Genomic DNA, 17,233 nt, shown 5'->3' on the forward strand with positions numbered 1-17,233 from the left:
TCAACTCCTTTGGATGTATGCCCAGGAATGAGATTGCTAGATCACACTATAGTTCAATTTTTAATTTTTTGAGAAACTGCCAAACTATTTTCTGTCATGGCTGTACCAATTTGCATTCCCACCAACCCTGTGCAAGGGTTCTTATGTCTCCACATCCTTGCCAACACTTGCTATTTCTTGTCTTGATGATAGTCATTCTAGCAGGTATGAGGTAATATTTTATTGTGATTTTGACTGCATTTCCTTGGTGATCAGTGATGTTGAGCTCCTCTTCATATACCTATTGGTCATTTGTATGGTCTTTTCTGGAAAAATGTCTATTTTGGTCCTTTGCCCATTTTTAATTGGATTATTTGCTTTTACGCTATTGAGTTGTATGAATTCCTAACTTATTTTGGATAGTAATCCTTTCTCAGATATATAATTTGTAAAAATTTTCTGAAGGTTGCCTTTTATTTTTTTTAAGATTTTATTTATTAGAGAGAGAGAGCAAGCTAGAGTGAGGGAGAGAGCATGAGTGAGGGGGAGGGGCAGAGGAAGAGGGAGAAGCAGAATTCCTACTGAGCAGGGAGCCCAACTCTGGGCTCCATCCCAGGACCCTGAGATCATGACCTGAGCCAACAGCAGATGCTTAACTGACTGAGCCAACCAGTTGCCCCTAAAAGTTGCCACTTCAATTTCTTGTTTCCTTTGCTGTGCTGAGGCTGTTTAGTTTGATGTTGTCCCACTTATTTATTTTAGATTTAGTTGCTTATGTTTTTGCTGTCTTTTTTTTTTTTTTTAACAAGCTTTAATTCACTTTTATTTTTCTTGTATAAAACTATGTGGTAGCCACAGCTGGAACCTGGGTCCTCTGCACGGAGACTCTGGTGTGGGTCTTTACAGGATGGTCAGTGAATTCCTGATAGGGAGACTTGGTGAACACAGTCTCTTCCCAGAGATCAGGGGTGAGATAACTGTAGGTTTTGGAGATCGCATCAAAAGTAGCCTTGGCAAAGTTCCCCAGGGTGGCAGTGCAGCCCCTGGCCGAAGTGTAGCAGTCGTCAATACCAGCCATCATCGTAGCTTCTTGGGCACAGGGGCTGAGACAATGCCAGGGCCTCTGGGGGCAGGGATGAGACGCACCAGCACAGAATCACAGCGACCAATCACCTTGCCTGGGACAGTGTGGGGCTTGCCGATCTTGTTCCCCCAGTAGCCTCGTCGCTCGGGACGATGGAAAGCTTGGCCAGGATGATGGCCCCACGGATGGCGGTGGCTACCTCCTTGGAGCCCTTGACGCCCAGACCCACGTGCCCGTTGTCATCTCCAATGGCAACAAATGCCTCGAACCTGGTCCGCTGGCCAGCACGGTCTGCTTTTGCACGGGCATGATTTTCAAGACCTCATTCTTGAGGGATGATGCCCCCAAGAAGAAGTCAATGATCTCAGATTCCTTGATGCGCAGAATAAAAAGAGAGATCTCCTCCAGGGACTTGATCTTCATGTCCTTGACTCGGCGGCCAGCCGGGGACGGGGATCCACTCCTTGCGCTCCGCGAGCTCCGCGGCCCCGGCCCGGCCCCGGCCCCGACCCCGACCCCGGCCCCGACCCCGACCCCGACCAGGGCCGCGGCCTCCCATTCCCGGGCCCCCGGGGCCCCCTGCAGCACCGGCGTCATCTGCCATGTGGTGTTGTCTCGGAGAAGCAGCTGTTTTTGCTGTCTTATCTGAGAAACTATTGCCAAGATTAATGTCAAGGATACATTTTTCTGTTCTCTTCTAGGAGTTTTAGACGGATTCAGGTATTATATTTAAGTCTTTGATCCATCTCAAGTTAATTTTGGGGAGTGATGTTAGGTAGGGGTCCAGTTTCATTCTTTTACATGTTGCTGTCCAGTTTCCCCAACAGCATTATTAAAGAGGATATTCTTTCTCCATTGTGTGTTCTGGGCTCCCTTATCAAAAATTAGTTGACTGTATACATGGGGGCTTATGTATGGGTTTATATTCTGTTCCACTGGTCAGTGCACCCGAGTTTTTGTCAGTGCCATGTGCTTTGATTAGTTTGTAACTTTGTAATTACAGCTTTGTAATATAGCTTGAAATTAGGAAGTGTGATGACCACAATTCTGTTCTTTCTTTGGATAGCTTTGGATAATCATGGTCTTTTGTGGCTCCATACAAATTTTAGGCTGGTTTTTTCTACTGCTATGGAAAAAGCCACTGACATTTTGATAGATTGCATTGAATCTGTAGATGGCTTTGTATAGTATGGACATCTCACAATTAACTCTTCTATTTTTAAAAAAATTTTTTTAAATTTTATTTATGATAGTCACACAGAGAGAGAGAGAGAGGCAGAGACATAGGCAGAGGGAGAAGCAGGCTCCATGCACCTCGGGAGCCCAACGTAGGATTCGATCCCGGGTCTCCAGGATCGCGCCCTGGGCCAAAGGCAGGCGCTAAACCGCTGCGCCACCCAGGGTTCCCAAAAATTAACTCTTCTAATCCAAGAACATAGAATGTCTTTCCATTTACGTGTATCTTCTTCAATCTCCTTCATCAATGTCTTACAGTTTTCAGTGTACAGGTCTTTCTGCTTGGTTAGATTCATTCCTGAGTGGGATATTTTTTTTTATTATGCAATTGTAAATGGGACTGTTTGCTTTCTTAATTTCTCTATCAGACAGTTTGTTGTTAACGTATAGAAATGCAACTGATTTCTGTTTGTTGATTTTGTTTATTATTAAGTTCAATAATAGAATATTTCATGATAATTTAATATACAGAGCTGCTATTAAAGTAGTAGGGAGGGATGACTGGGTGCCTCAGTGTCTGCCTTTGGCTCAGGTCATGATCCCAGGGTCCTGGGATCAAGCCCCATGCAGGGCTCTCTGCTCAATGGGAAGCCTGCTCGTGCTATGCTCGGTCAAATAAATAAATAGAATCTTTAAAGAAAATAAAGTAGTAGGAAAAATGTATATTTTCTAAAATTGTTGATAAAGTCATCTTTTAAAGGTATGTCTGTTTCACACGTTGGAACTTTGCTCCCTCAGTATACTGACAGCTTCTAGAAGGAGTCATGTTGCCTTTCACAGCCCTATACAAATATATAGTGGCAACTAAGTGTTTTTTATTAATGTATAAAATACCACTGCACTCCATGTGCAAATTTCAATGTTTTGAGATCTGATTGCTGTTTATAGGTGGAAAACCATATTTGTTTCATTATTATGTGTATTTATATAAATAAGATCCAATTTCAGAGAAGCACAATAAAGAAGATGACATTAGGCACCTGGGTGGCTCAGTGCTTGAGTGGCTGCCTTTGGCTCAGGGCGTGATCCCGGGGTTCTGGGATCCAGTCCTGCATCCAGCTCGCAGGGAGCCTGCTTCTCCCTCTGCCTATGTCTCTCCTCTCTCTGTGTGTCTTTCATGCATGAATAAATAATTTTTTTTTAAAGCTAACATTTATTGAATGTCTCTGGTCTAAGTTGCTTTCAGAGATAAATGCAGCTCTTCTTCACATCGATTTATGAAGTATGTGTTGCTATGTCCCTGTTTCATAGATGAAGGAACTGATGTAAGGAGAGGTTAGGTAAACTGTCCAGGAGGACGCAGTACTAAAAATGGTGAGAAGGGATTTGAACACAGCCTGATTTCAGAGCCATACGCTAAGCAAGTAGTTGGCAATTTTTTTTCCTGTAAAGGGCCAGATAGTAAATATTTTAGGCTTTGCAGGCCATACGGTCTCTGTCGCAACTACTCAACTCTGTCGTTTAGTGCAAAGCAGCCATAGATAATATGTAAATGAGTAAGCATGGCTATGTTCCAATAAAACTTTATTTATGGACATTGAAATTTGAATTTCATAAATTCTCATGTGTCACAAATAGTATTTTTCTTTTGATTTCTTTCCAACCACATAAAAATGTAAAAAAATCTTTCTTAGCTGTGGGCTATACAAAAATGGGGAGGGGGTGACTGGTTTTGTCCCACAGGCTGTAGTTTGCTGGCCCCCATTATAAACCACAGAAGCCACTAGGAAAGGAATGGAGAACCACCTAAGAGTCTGCCTAGACCCCATTATTCACGAAGGGAATTGGGACCTTATGAGGAACTGCTAAAGGAAGGATGTGGGATAAACATAAAGATAATTCATTGGATGAAATAGCAGCTACATCCTCCCGCAAATTGTTGAGGATGATTGCACATTTTTTTTTATGCCTATTATCTATTTTCTGTAGAAAAGACTATTTCTCAGAGAGAGGAACCCTTCTTGGGAATTAGTAAAACCAGGATTGGAGACAAGCGAGTCTGTAAACCATGGGTTGACAAATTGTGAGTGGGCTAAATCTGGCCTGCTGCCTGCTTTTGTACTATATCTCTGGGCATATCCCAGCAAGCTAGCACTAAGAGTCATGGAGACCAAGGTTCAGGTGGAAGGCGTAGGGGAAATCCTTCCCCATTCCTTTTCCATACCCAACAACTGTCTCCCCAGTCACACCTTGCTACCACTCAAGGTCTGTGCCGATTGTCACCTTCTCATTGAAGGTGACACTCTGCTATTGGCAACTGGTAAGCACAAAATGGCAGACTCAGTCTAGTGAGTGGCCTCTTCTCTGGGCAACTGCCCAAGTTGAGAAGGCTGCACTAGATCTGGATTTCACTGGGACAGACAGTAAAAATGACCATGGCAGCCACCTACTGTACTACCTGCTGAGCTCCTCCCCATTAGTTTAGTGTTTCATCATCCTGGGAAAGTCTTCTTTAGATAGAAACCAGTCACAGAGCATCCCTACTACCTGCAACACACATTCCAGGCAAACTGGGAGAACAGGTCAAGACTTTATTCTCTAGTTATATAAGTACCTGCATTATATTCTTGATTTTGCCTGTTGGCCCAGAAAGTCTAATGTATTTAGTATCTGACCCCCCTCAAATGGCTGACCCCTGACCTAGACCATGGGAGGGACTACAGAAACAAAGAGGAAAAGAAGGACTAAGGGGAAGTTGTTTTAAATTAAAAGATGTTAGATTTGGCAAGAATTTAGTCCATTCAGGATTTCAGTTCATAGAAGGAAAACAACTAAAGCTTAAGTAAAATATGTGACTAGAAAGCAATGGGACTGACAATTTTTCTCAACAATCGTGTGTGACAACATGTGATTGTCTTTCAAAATGGCACCCTCAGGAAGCTCTCCATGAAATTTAACAGTGTTGCCATTGCACTAAAACATTTTGGCACTCCTCTTTTAGAATTGCTCTCTGAATTTGCAAGTTGCAAGAGATTATCTCAGAGAGGGGATGTCATGTCAAATTTTAGAATTGAAAGGACATTTGAGATCAGCCTCATTGTTTTATATTCACACACTTCCTTTAACCAAGAATGTAAATTCCCAGTTAACCACCCTTCTTTTTAGTATACTTGCTTAAGTTTGGCTCTCTTCTAAATTAATTCATTATCCTAGGATGAAAGAAATGTTTCTCTCAAGGACAGTGAAAATAATCAACCATATGTTAGAAAGTCATTTTTAAAGACAAAATACAAAATATTCTGAGTAAAATAAATATTCCTAGCAATGGCCAATAATTTGTTTGGCTGTATAAATTTTGGCAGATTTTCCTTAAAAATCACGCTGTTCTATGACCAAGCAAAGTGCCTTGAATTCCTTAATATTAGAAATATTAGAAAGTTTTTAGACCTTATTAATTTTTTTTAAAGACTTTATTTATTTATTCATGAGAGGGAGAGACCCAGGCAGAGGGAGAACCAGGCTCCCTGCGGGGAGCCCGATTTGGGACTCGATCCTGGGACCCCGGGGTCACACTAGAAGCCAAAGGCAGACAAACAACCACTGAGCCACTCAGGCATCCCAGGCATTTTGTAATTAACTTTTAATTACAAAATAATTGAGTCCAATCCATATTTTCTCTGAGTATTCTGCACTACCAAATAAAATACGTGTTTTATGATAAACGTAAGTATTTGTCTGGATCATATGTCAGATTGATTTTTAATATAGATGCACCAAGAGGAAATGTCACCATGATCACCCATATTATTTTAGCAATAATTTTTCTCAGTAGAAGATAAAGACTTTACTTCTTTTTCCCCCACCACCAGGATGGTAGCTAGATTTTTTTTTTTTTCACGGAGATGTGCCACAGAGAGCAACCAAATATAACAACTCTCTTTCACAACCATGTGGAAGCAACTTGCTTCCTGCCATTTCTCCCTCTTGTGATATTCCGAAGTGAAAATGAAATACAGATACTATCAAACTGTGGCTATGACAGATGAAAAAAAAAAGGATACTTCTGTTTTACTGAAGTGCATTTGTTTTCCTCCTCCATTCTACAGGAAGCATCACAAACCCACAGAGTCCCTGGGAGATGGATTTCACTGAGAGGCAGAAATGCTAACTTTGCTCAAAGATGTGTAAATGCCACGTGCCCAGATGGTCCTTTTGCCTATTCATAGGAAGAGGCTCAGAAACACACATGCATCTTTCTTGGTCAGTCATAACAGATTTGTTCTAAATAAGCCACACTGTTTTGCAAGATGGCGGGGAACTGTCAGGCTGTATTTTAAGCACAAATGTTTCTGCCAGACAGACCCAGCGTATACCATGTGCTTCAGGAACACACACACATGCGGCATTGATCTGAGGACAGACTTCCGACCTCGTGTTGTCATTTCGCGGCTCGGATCAGTAAGTCCAAGTTGCATTTCCTGAGTTGACCTTCAATTTACTCAAGGATGTCATGGCAATGACCAAATATATAGATGGAGAAAGAGAAGTAGGTAGCTCGAGAGATGGACAGACAGTCCTTGTCCTTTGTATGATAATGTCCCTTGGCCTAATCAGAGTCTCCAGATTGCCCCTGAAGGGGTCATTGCTCTTTTCTGGAGTGGGGGGTGGAATCTAGTTGTCCCTTATCTAATTTATTTTTAGTACTCTTCTCCCCCCCCCACTAAGAAACACTTTTTTCTAATGTTTTAATGTAAGTAGAACTTAATAAGCAATTATTTACACTTGACATTTTGTGTTACCAGGTGGATTATGGTTCTTAGAAATGTACAATTTTAAGTAGATACTCTACCATAGAAATCTCTGTTACTCTACCAAATAACAGAGATTTATTTGAAAAGATAGAAGCAACGATTTGTTATAAAAAGTATCTTTCAACGATTAACAGTAATTTTGAGCAATGGGGAACCAGGGTACTTATTTCGCTGAATTGGTGACCAGATGGGAGAGAGCCCGGGGACTTCTACCTTCAGGTACCGTGAGGCTGCCTGGGGACTCCCTCCAGGTTTGCCCTGCCAGGCATCGTGAGGCGGATGGGCTGGCTGAAGGCACGTCACAGGAAGACGTGATGACAGGTCAGGAGTGAGTGCAAGTGGGCATTGCACTGGGGAGGAGGGAAAGGCTCGTTGCTCGGTGCAGTTAATAATTACTTAACTAACTAATTAATTAATTAACTAGTTCCTTATATCCCATCTTAGTCTGAACAGAATTAGCAGGAGCTGATAGAGATACACCACCATCGGACTTGAGGGGAAATAAGAGAAGAAGATGAACTAGGGGAAGAGAGGGTAAAACAAAGTCCAAAGTAAAGATTGTGCCCAAGATTGCTCTAAGAATTTTGTCAGCTCCGTCTTGCAATTTTCACTTCATGCCTTCTAGCAGCCAGACAAGAGAAACAAGATCAGCTGCAAGTTTCTTGGTTTCCAACCGGTAAAAAGACACTGACTGCTTGGGTTAATTCCCGGTGTTTCTGATACGAAGTCTCAAATTTTTCTCCTGGTCCTCATAAGAGGACCCCGCAATGTAATAAGCAATGTCTGACAGCATGCTGGTGGTAAAAACCAGTTTTGTTAGATTTTCTAAAAAATAAACATTCTCAAATTTAATAGAGGGATAACCCTACAGTACAGTTCAGCAAAAGCAATTCTACTCCAAACTTCAACGTCTCATTATTTAGAAAGAAACTTAAGTGTCTGGACGAATGGATGAACATACATGTTTTAGACAATTCTCATAAATATTGTTTCTATGACCTATGACCAAGTTTCTATTATTTTCTAACAAAAGACTGAAGTGTGGATATTCTGTTTGTAATTAAAGGCGGATTTATATGCAATTGACATAAGGCAAAGATAGGGGAAGGGTTCAACACCTTTCATAAACTTAGGTGATAGCAGATAGAACATTCCCCACACATACTTGAATAAATACCATTTACTGTCGTGGCCCAGATTTTCACTAGCAAACAGCATCACAAGGACAAATGGCCATTTGGAACTTCAGTTTCAAAAATAACCTTAACATGTTTTGACTGTTTCAAAGAGAATGTACAATATGACCAATGAAACCATTTCTATTATGTCCCTGCAATTGACATGGTAGGATGAAAAACCAGGAATCAAAATTTGGAAATGTTGAGTATACAGGGCAGAAATTAAAATATGACATCTTAATAAATTATTTTAAAACCAATCAGGAAATTCAGCAGTATATTTGCAGCCTGTAATGCTAATATCAAGCCAGGCCTAAGGCATTTCCTGGGGGATTAATGACCAGAGGGAATTAATGGTCCTTGGCTTCACCTCAGGCCATCCACTTTCCCAGCCGGTCATTAATCCTAAGAAATGTCTTGAGCCTCAATCATTACAGCTTAATTGAGATGTCATGAAAAGGGTTAAAGAAGTTTTGACTACTTTACTACATGAATACCAGCAGTGAAATGCATTTAGAATCCCTGTTTAAAAGACGTGTAATTGCCTCGGATTCTTTATATTATCATAACTCTTCAAAATTGATTGGTTTTAGGTTTATGGAAAAATATGCAAATTTACAGAGGATATGACACACATTTCTCATCGTGGGAATAAAAGTAGTTCACACAGAATTCATTTGATTGAGTTTGATTACTGAACAAAATCTAATTATTTTAGATACACGATCAGACTTTTCTGGAGATGCATATTGCAGGAAAGAAGTATTTGGCACGTTGATTGTTTGTCAGTGCGAATGTGTCATGTTAAACAATGCTTACTCAGGGGGTCCATCATTTCTAGGAAGCATTGCTACCAAGAACTACACTCAAAGAAGCACAGCGATCAGGAACTACTTATTCAAAGTAAACAAAGCGAGAAAAAAGGCCTCCTTTCTTGCTTACTGGGGCTGAGCCTACAGTTAGCTCGTGTGGAGTACAGGGGAAGACCAGCAACTCTGTCTCAGTATTGGGAACTCTTATTTCCTAAACAAGGACTCAAATCAACTTACAAGGTTGCTTCACTTGCATACAATTTGGTGACAAAACAAGGACAGATAAAGGACAGATAATGAGAGTAGCCAATCAGAGTAAAACAACAATTAGAAAGAATCCCAACAGGGAACCACTTTTTGAGCCAGATGGGCTTCCCTCTGTAGAAAGAGAAGGGGAGGAGACACCTGGGTGGCTCAGTGGTTGAGCATCTGCCTTCAGCTGAAGGCGTGATCGCAGGGTCCTGGGATCCAGTCCCACCTCGGGCTTCCTGCATGGAGCCTGCTTCTCCCTCTGCCTGTGTCTGCCTCTCTCTCTGTGTCTCTCATGAATAAATAAATAGAATCATTTAAAAAAAAAAAAAAGAAGAAGAAGGTGGGGAATCACTAGAACCAGATCTTAAATACACATCTGATTGTACTCTCTATAGCTGTGATCCTGGCTGCCCACCAATCCAGGGGTCGGCTGGGGGGTGGGGGCAACTGTAAAATTCTGATCATTAATGACCAAGTTTCACCCAACAGGCTGTGTCCAGATTTCAGTAGTTTGCAAATGTTTTCACGTCTTCCATTTTGGGACCATGGCATACCCATTTTGCAAGGAACGGATATGTTCATTCTGCTATATCCTTGAACATGAGAGTGGTGATGGTGATGTGTGTGTATTTTTGTGTGTGTGTGAGTGTGATCAAAGGACTACTGAACACTGGTTTTTCAAATTACTCTCCACAAATCACATCTTGTAGTGGGTCTAAGTAATACAGCTATTTGCCTACTCACTCTTGGAGTATCTGTTTTCAGTAACACCATTTGGGAAGTTTTCAGAATTTTAAAAGCTAGACAATTTATTAAAAGATTTGTCTCATATCCTTTGTCTAGAAGAGTCAATTGGTGGTCTTTATTTAATCCTTAGCACATTTACCAGTATAGAGAAAATCCAGGAGTAGAATTAATTTTAGCTATAAGAAATGAAATTATCAAAGGCATTAATTATTAAATATATTAGTTATTAATTATTGAAGTCATTAATCTTGATCTTTCAGGTGCTCAAGCTAGAACGTTAGTCATTTTTAAATATTCTTTCTTCTGTCATTCTTCATATCCAGTATATCAATAAATCCTATGATTGCATAACCTAACCACTTTTTTCTTGACTTTGTTGTTATCATTCTGGTCTAAACCACTGGTATTTCTCTCTTGGATTTCTGCAAGAGACACTTAACTGGTCTCCCTGCTTTTACTTTTGCCCTCCTGCAGTGTATTTCCATCCAGCAGCCAGAGCAGTCAAGAAAACCTAGTTAGATGCTGACACTTCTCTTGTTAGAATTCTCTCGTGTCTTTTTATTACATCCAAAGTAAAGGCCAAAGTCCTTACAATGGCCTTCAAGATCCTACAGGATTTGTATACTTGTCTCCCAATTTCTCTGACATGACTCCTATGACTCCCTCCTTGTAGTGACCTCCTGCTCCAATGCTACGTATCCTGAAAACAATAAGATCTAATATTTATCTAGCACCTACTAGATACATCCTGAGTACTTACCTGATACTATACAGCTAGTAAGTGGCAGAGGTGAGAGTTTTGTCTCAGGCAGACTGAGCCCAGAGCCTCAATATGCTGAATCTTGACACCATATTGCCACCCCGTAGGTATCTGTAAGGATGGTGTGTCTCTAAATAGTCAGCATTTCATCACAATTAAAATAGGATTTTGGAGTTAAGTGGAACAAGGTTCATACCCTGGTCCTTCCTCTCCTTAGCAATGTGACCTTAGCAAATTAGTTAACTTCCCTGTACTTCAATTTCCTTATCTGAGAAATGAGGATAAGAATTCCCTTACAGGATTATTGCAAGGGTTAAGTAAGCATACAAAAAAATACATTCCCGTGCAATCCAAGACAAAGAGTATGTGTTTGAAGAATTTTAAATTATCATTATATGTATTTAAATATATATATTTCCAAAGAAAATTAATTTTCTCATCCACCAGGCTCTTACAATGCTTCAAATTTAGACATTTGAGAATCCATATTAAAATGGCTTATGCTCATATTAAAGATTTGTAGACAGTTGAATGCATCAACCACATTGTCAAACTGAAGGTCAGAAAAGAGGGGTCGTTATTTTATTTGTAACTCTTCAAAGGCTGTTCAAGACTACAAACTCCTCATTTTACTCATTCAGACTTTTTTTCCCTACAATAATAGTTTAGGGATGCCTGGGGGCTCAGGGCATGGTCCAAGGGTCCCAGGATCGAGTCCCACGTCAGGCTCCCTGCATGGAGCCTGCTTCTCCCTCTGCCTATGTCTCTGCCTCTCTCTGTGTGTGTCTCTCATGAATAAATAAATAAAATCTTAAAAGTAAATAAATAAAATAATAGTTTACATTAAAGCTGACAAACATATGCTAACGTTTTATCTAGATGCAAATTAAAGGTGACAAGTTATAATCTGGAATACCATAAAGTTTATAATGGAAGTGGCAACTGAGCCTCAAATAGAGCATTACAAACCCAAATCTATGTTTTCTTTTTTTATTGTTTTTTTTTTAAGATGTTATTTATTTATTTATGAGAGGCACAGAGAGAGAGGCAGAGACACAGGCAGAGGGAAAAGCAGGCTCCATGCAGGGAGCCCGACGTGGGACTCCATCCCGGAGGCTCCATGATCACGCCCTGAGTCGAAGGCGGGTGCTCAACCACTGAGCCACCCAGGTGTCCCCTATGTTTTCCTTAGAAAAGAAAAAGCGGTTACCGGGGCTACACAGGAGGCTAGCGTGGGTCTCTGCATCTGAATATTATGCTTACAGTTCAACATTTGTCATGTTAGAATCAATGGGAACTAGTTTACCCTCATAAAGCATGATCTTTAAGTGATTGGAATAGGTTTTGTGGTTTTTTTGGAAGAGCCTCTTTAATTTTCATATTATATCAATACTAGAGTTTTTTCAGTTGGTGTTCGTTGCACTAGCTTGCCAAAAAGACCAATTTCAGATTTGTAGGTGGTCCTTTGCACACCTTGAAATCTCTATAGACCTTGAACACATTGTGGGTCCTCAGTAATACTTGTGGATTAATTAGTTGGCTCATTAATTAGTGATACAATGGTGTACAGAAATGTTAGTGTTTCTGTCTCTAAATGTCTAATATTCCCACACACACACCTGTCCCACTGTTTTAAGTCCTCAACATATATTTACATGAAAGCCTTCGGAAGTAGACAGTAATATTATTTCAATTTTATCACTCATTTTTGAAAAATTTACTTCATTTTTCAAGTGGAGCTATGAAGGTAGAGGGGAAGTGGGTGACATTTCTATATCACATGATCAATATATGTCTAGGCTGAGATTTGAATCTTGAAAGTCAGACACCAGAGACCACCCCCAACGACTGCATCATGACGGCAAAGCACCACAGAAACACATGTGTTGTGGCCAAACATCAGGGCCGATATGTACTTTGACAAATATGTCCCTAAGCATCTACCAATACCCCTAATGCCTGCTGTCACAAATACGGGGCTCGGTGTGGTGATGCCTCTTGATCCTTTGCTTTGTGTCAACACTGCCCCTATGTCTATGCCCCATATGACCCCCTCTACTGGACTATTTTTATATTCCTTCCTGTCCCCAACAATTCCTGGAAATCTCTTTAGCATTAAAGCTGCCTCTTCATTTTATCACATGACTTGATGAAATCAGAGTATTATAACTTTTTGTTTCCTTCACTGTCCTTTGTGAAAGTGTAGTTACATAGGATTATATCTTTATACAGTTATCAAATTATATTTACTAAATACCAGTATTACTTATAGCTATTATTCAAATCTTTAAGGATTTGAAGGGATTATCCAACTCTCTGAAGGGCCTGAAATCCCATTTGTTTAAAATGTAGCAATGGGATATATTTCCATAGCACCATTCTTTGAGAGCTCTATAACTCACGCCCATGATCCTTGAAATACCCCTGCTTAGTATGACTAGCAATATTTACTTTTGCTTCTGTACAACAGAGATAATGAGGCAAAGAAAGTAAAATTTCCTTTCTTATACAGGTTGCCCCCACTGTTCCAATGTAGAGCGTGCCTATTAAACCTTCGTAAGCTGAACGGTGTGAAGGGAAGAAGCAATTATTGTTAATTTATATGGAAAAATTTTGAGCATTCCCAGACCCAAAAAATAACCTCTCTTAGGTTTTTCTGATACCTTCAGATACATCTCACTCACAGATGCACAAAACAAATTGAGATAAAGCACAGATGCTCCCAGACACCGTTTAAAGCTACGGTGGCTTGCAGCTGAGACGCTGAATGCAGTCCTGGGAAGGAGCTTGGCAGGGCCACTGTCACTGCTGGTGTGCATTGTCTCTCTAAAGCAGTATCTCTATTTTCACTTTTTGCCTTTATTTTCTTAAAGTAAGAATCCTCTTTGGGTTTCTTTTGGTTAGCAAAAATAGATATTAATGTAGATCTTTTTAAAAGCAAAGTGGTGTAACACGAACTGCCAAATAGCAGAGGATGCCTGAAGTTACTTGTGTTCTTAAACTCAAACCATTCATTTTATTATGAAGCAATTAAAAAATATATCATCATTAGGGATAGAAAATGTTGACTGATATTTTAGATAGTTACAGAAAGAATAGTATCACCTCGTAAGACATCTGCTCCATAGCTATCTGCAGACAGAATAGTGGAGATTCCTAGGGGCAATGGCCCCATAAACAGGACCAACCTGACTGTGGTGACTTAGAAGGTCCACCCCTTTTCCCTAGTGACATAAGCAGTTTGATTAACACCCTCCATTTCTTTAGAATAATAATGGCTGATTGTCTGGCTTTAGGCTTGTTGATGGGAGCTTTTTAAAGCCAGCTTTATACTGGCACAGACTTAAATGTCATCTTTACTAAAGCAGTCTTCTGATCCCTTTCCTGGTGGTCTATTGCATTTACTCTTTACAAGGGCTAAAATGGGTTAGATCAATAGAACTTTCCTTAGAAACTACTCCATTTAGCACAGCATCTCTTAAATGACAAAACAGCTGGTTGAAAAGTGAAAAACCCCTACTCTCAATCAACTGTTTTATTTTTTTTTAAGATTTTGTTTATTTATTTATTCATGAGACACAGAGACACAGACAGAGAGAGAAGCTGGCTCCCTGAGGGGAGCCCGATGTAGGACTCGATACCAAGACCTCAGGATCATACCCTGAGCCAAAGGCGGGCGCTCAGTGGCTGAGCCACCCAGACATCTCAATCAACTGTTTTATTTAGGTGATTTCAAATAACTAGTTGTGTGGGTTGATTAACAATTTTCTTCGACAAATTAAGTGGTAGTATAAATAGAATGAAGTATTAGCTCAGCTCAAGTTGGGTTTATAATTTTTTGATTAGGAACATACATTGTATTGTAATTTGAGCAAGTCATCTAGTCATCTATTTGGTCTCAAGTGCTCCCACATGAATAGTTGGGTTCCATTTGCTTAGTTGGTACAACAAATTTTGCAGTTTTAGTTTTTGATTTGCAATTTTATTCTTCTCCACTCATTGCAATTGGCCAGATTGCTCTTGGTATTTTATCTTCTTAATTCTTCCTTTTTTTCACTTCTTATGATTTGGAATATTTTCATATGCTTAATTTTCCAGTGTATTCACAGGAAGCTTTAATAGAGATTAAGGTTTTGTTGTCATTCTTGTTGTTTTTACTGGCATCACTGTGCAAACTTGATGGGTTCTTTTCTCTGTATTCTATATTACTTAGCTGCAAATCAGCTGATAAAGCAGATGTTTGCTGTTAGTGGTTTTTAAAAAGCAATTCTAACTTAAAGGAGTGTTTTATTTTATTTTTAATTTTTAAAAAGATTTATTTACCCATTTGAGGTAAGGAGGAGAGGAGCAGAAGGAGAGAATCTTCAAGCAGATTTCCTTCCCATTGAGTGTGGAGCCCAACTCAGGGCTCTATCCCACAACTCATGAGATCATGACTGACTTGAAACCAAAAGACAGACACCTGACTGAGCCACCCACATGCTCCAGAAGTGTGTTTTTTTTTTTTTAATATAAAATGAAAAAAGATGGAATAAGATATTTAACCCTTTCTAACATTTCTCAATTATAGCCTTTTTTTCTATGGAAATTTATATATTAAAGTTTATTGCTTTAGAAAATATTGTTCCTTCATTATTTTAACAAAGATGAATTTGATGGATCAGAGTGCTTAATTCTGATAGGTAAGCGTATTAGTTTGTCTCTCTATTTCTGTTGTTCAAAGAAAGTCCTCCTGAACCATTCTTTAATTCAACAATCCTGCAAGTTCGTTGAATATGTTTAAGTGCACAAACATTTTGCGGTTTATTTTGGCTTATTATTACTTTGTAATTTAATTAAAGGAAAAATAAATAAATAACATAATTCAAATAGAATATGTTTGGTTCTTAAGTAATTTTTGTGCCAAAATTTAAGGTTCTTTTCAAAATAGGGCCACAGGAGGGGAGGGGCAAGATGGCGGAGGAATAGGGTCTCCAGGTCACCTGTCCTCAGCAAATTACCTAGAAAACCATCCAATCATCCTGAAAACCTACGAATTCGGCCTGAGATTTAAAGAGAGACCAGCTGGAACGCTCCAGTGAGAAGAGTTCGCGCTTCTATCAAGGTAGGAAGATGGGAAAAAAGAAATAAAGGAACAAAAGGCCTCCAAGGGGGAGGGGCCCGCGAGGAGCCGGGCTGAGGCCGGGGCGAGTGTCCCCAGGACAGGAGAGCCCGTCCCGGAGGAGCAGGAGCTGCACCAACCTTCCCCGCGGAAAGGGGCTCCCCGGGAATTGGAGCAGGATCCCCAGAAAGGCGGGGATGGCCTCGGGCTCCCGGGGACAGTAACAGAGGAACTGCAGCCCGGGGAGATGCGCCGAGCTCCCTAAGGGCTGCAGCGCTCGGCGGGACCCGGAGCAGCTCGGAGGGGCTCGGGCGGCGGCTCCGCGGAGGGGGCTGCGGGGCTGCGGGGCTGCGGGGCTCCGGGAACAGCTCAGCGGCGGCGGCTCGGGCGGAGGAAGAAGCTCCGCGCGGAGGGGGCTGCGCGGCTCCGGGAACAGCTCGGAGGGGCTCGGGCGGCGGCTCCGCGGAGGGGGCTGCGCGGCTCCGGGAACAGCTCAGCGGCGGCGGCTCACACAGAGGAAGAAGCTCCGCGCGGAGGGGGCTGCGCGGCTCCGGGAACAGCTCGGAGAGGCTCGGGCGGCGGCTCCGCGGAGGGGGCTGCGGGGCGGGAGCGCGAATCCAACAGCGCAGGCCCCGGAGCACAGGGCGCCAGGACACAGCCCAGGATCCGGCCTCCCCCGGGACAGGCAGAGGCCGGGAGGGCCCAGGACAGCAAGGACGCTCCTGCCTGGAACTGAGCAGATCAGCGGCCCCGCCCGGGAGCCCCCGGGCCCTGCAGACGGAGAGCCCCGGATGCCGGAGCTGACTCCAGGGTCCCAGAGCTTCCCCCGCCACTGTGGCTTCCTCCCGGAGCCTCACGGGGTCAACAACCCCCACCGAGCCCTGCACCAGGCAGGGGCAGAGCAGCTCCCCCAAGTGCCAACACCTGAGAATCAGCACAGCAGGCCCCTCCCCCAGAAGACCAGCGAGACGGACCAGTTCCAAGGGAAGTCAAGGGACTTAAACTACACAGAATCGGAAGATACTCCCCCGTGGTTTTTTTTGTTTTTTGTTTTTTTGTTTTTGTTTTTGTTTTTTTTTTTTTGTTTTTGTTTTTGTTTTGTTTTGTGCTTTTTTTTTCTCTCTTTCTTCTTGATTTCTGATTGCTTCCCCCACCCCCCCTTTTTTCTTTTTTCTCCTTTCTTTCTTTTTCTTTCTTTTTCTCCTCTTTTTCCCCTATTTTTTTCTTCTTTCTCTTTTTTCTTTTTCTCTTTTCTTTCCTTCTCTCTCTTTTTCTCCTTTTCCCAATACAACTTGTTTTTGGCCACTCTGCACTGAGCAAAATGACTAGAAGG

At 41.5% G+C, this 17,233-nt stretch overlaps 1 pseudogene; it reads right to left on the reverse strand.

The window, feature by feature from the left end:
* Nucleotides 1-794: 794 nt before the first annotated feature.
* On the reverse strand, nucleotides 795-1,667 carry LOC121472299 (annotated as a pseudogene).
* Between the last annotated feature and the right edge of the window lie 15,566 nt (nucleotides 1,668-17,233).

Source organism: Vulpes lagopus, chromosome 11 (assembly GCF_018345385.1).
Source record: "Vulpes lagopus strain Blue_001 chromosome 11, ASM1834538v1, whole genome shotgun sequence".
In the NCBI taxonomy this organism is placed as follows: Eukaryota; Metazoa; Chordata; class Mammalia; order Carnivora; family Canidae; genus Vulpes; species Vulpes lagopus.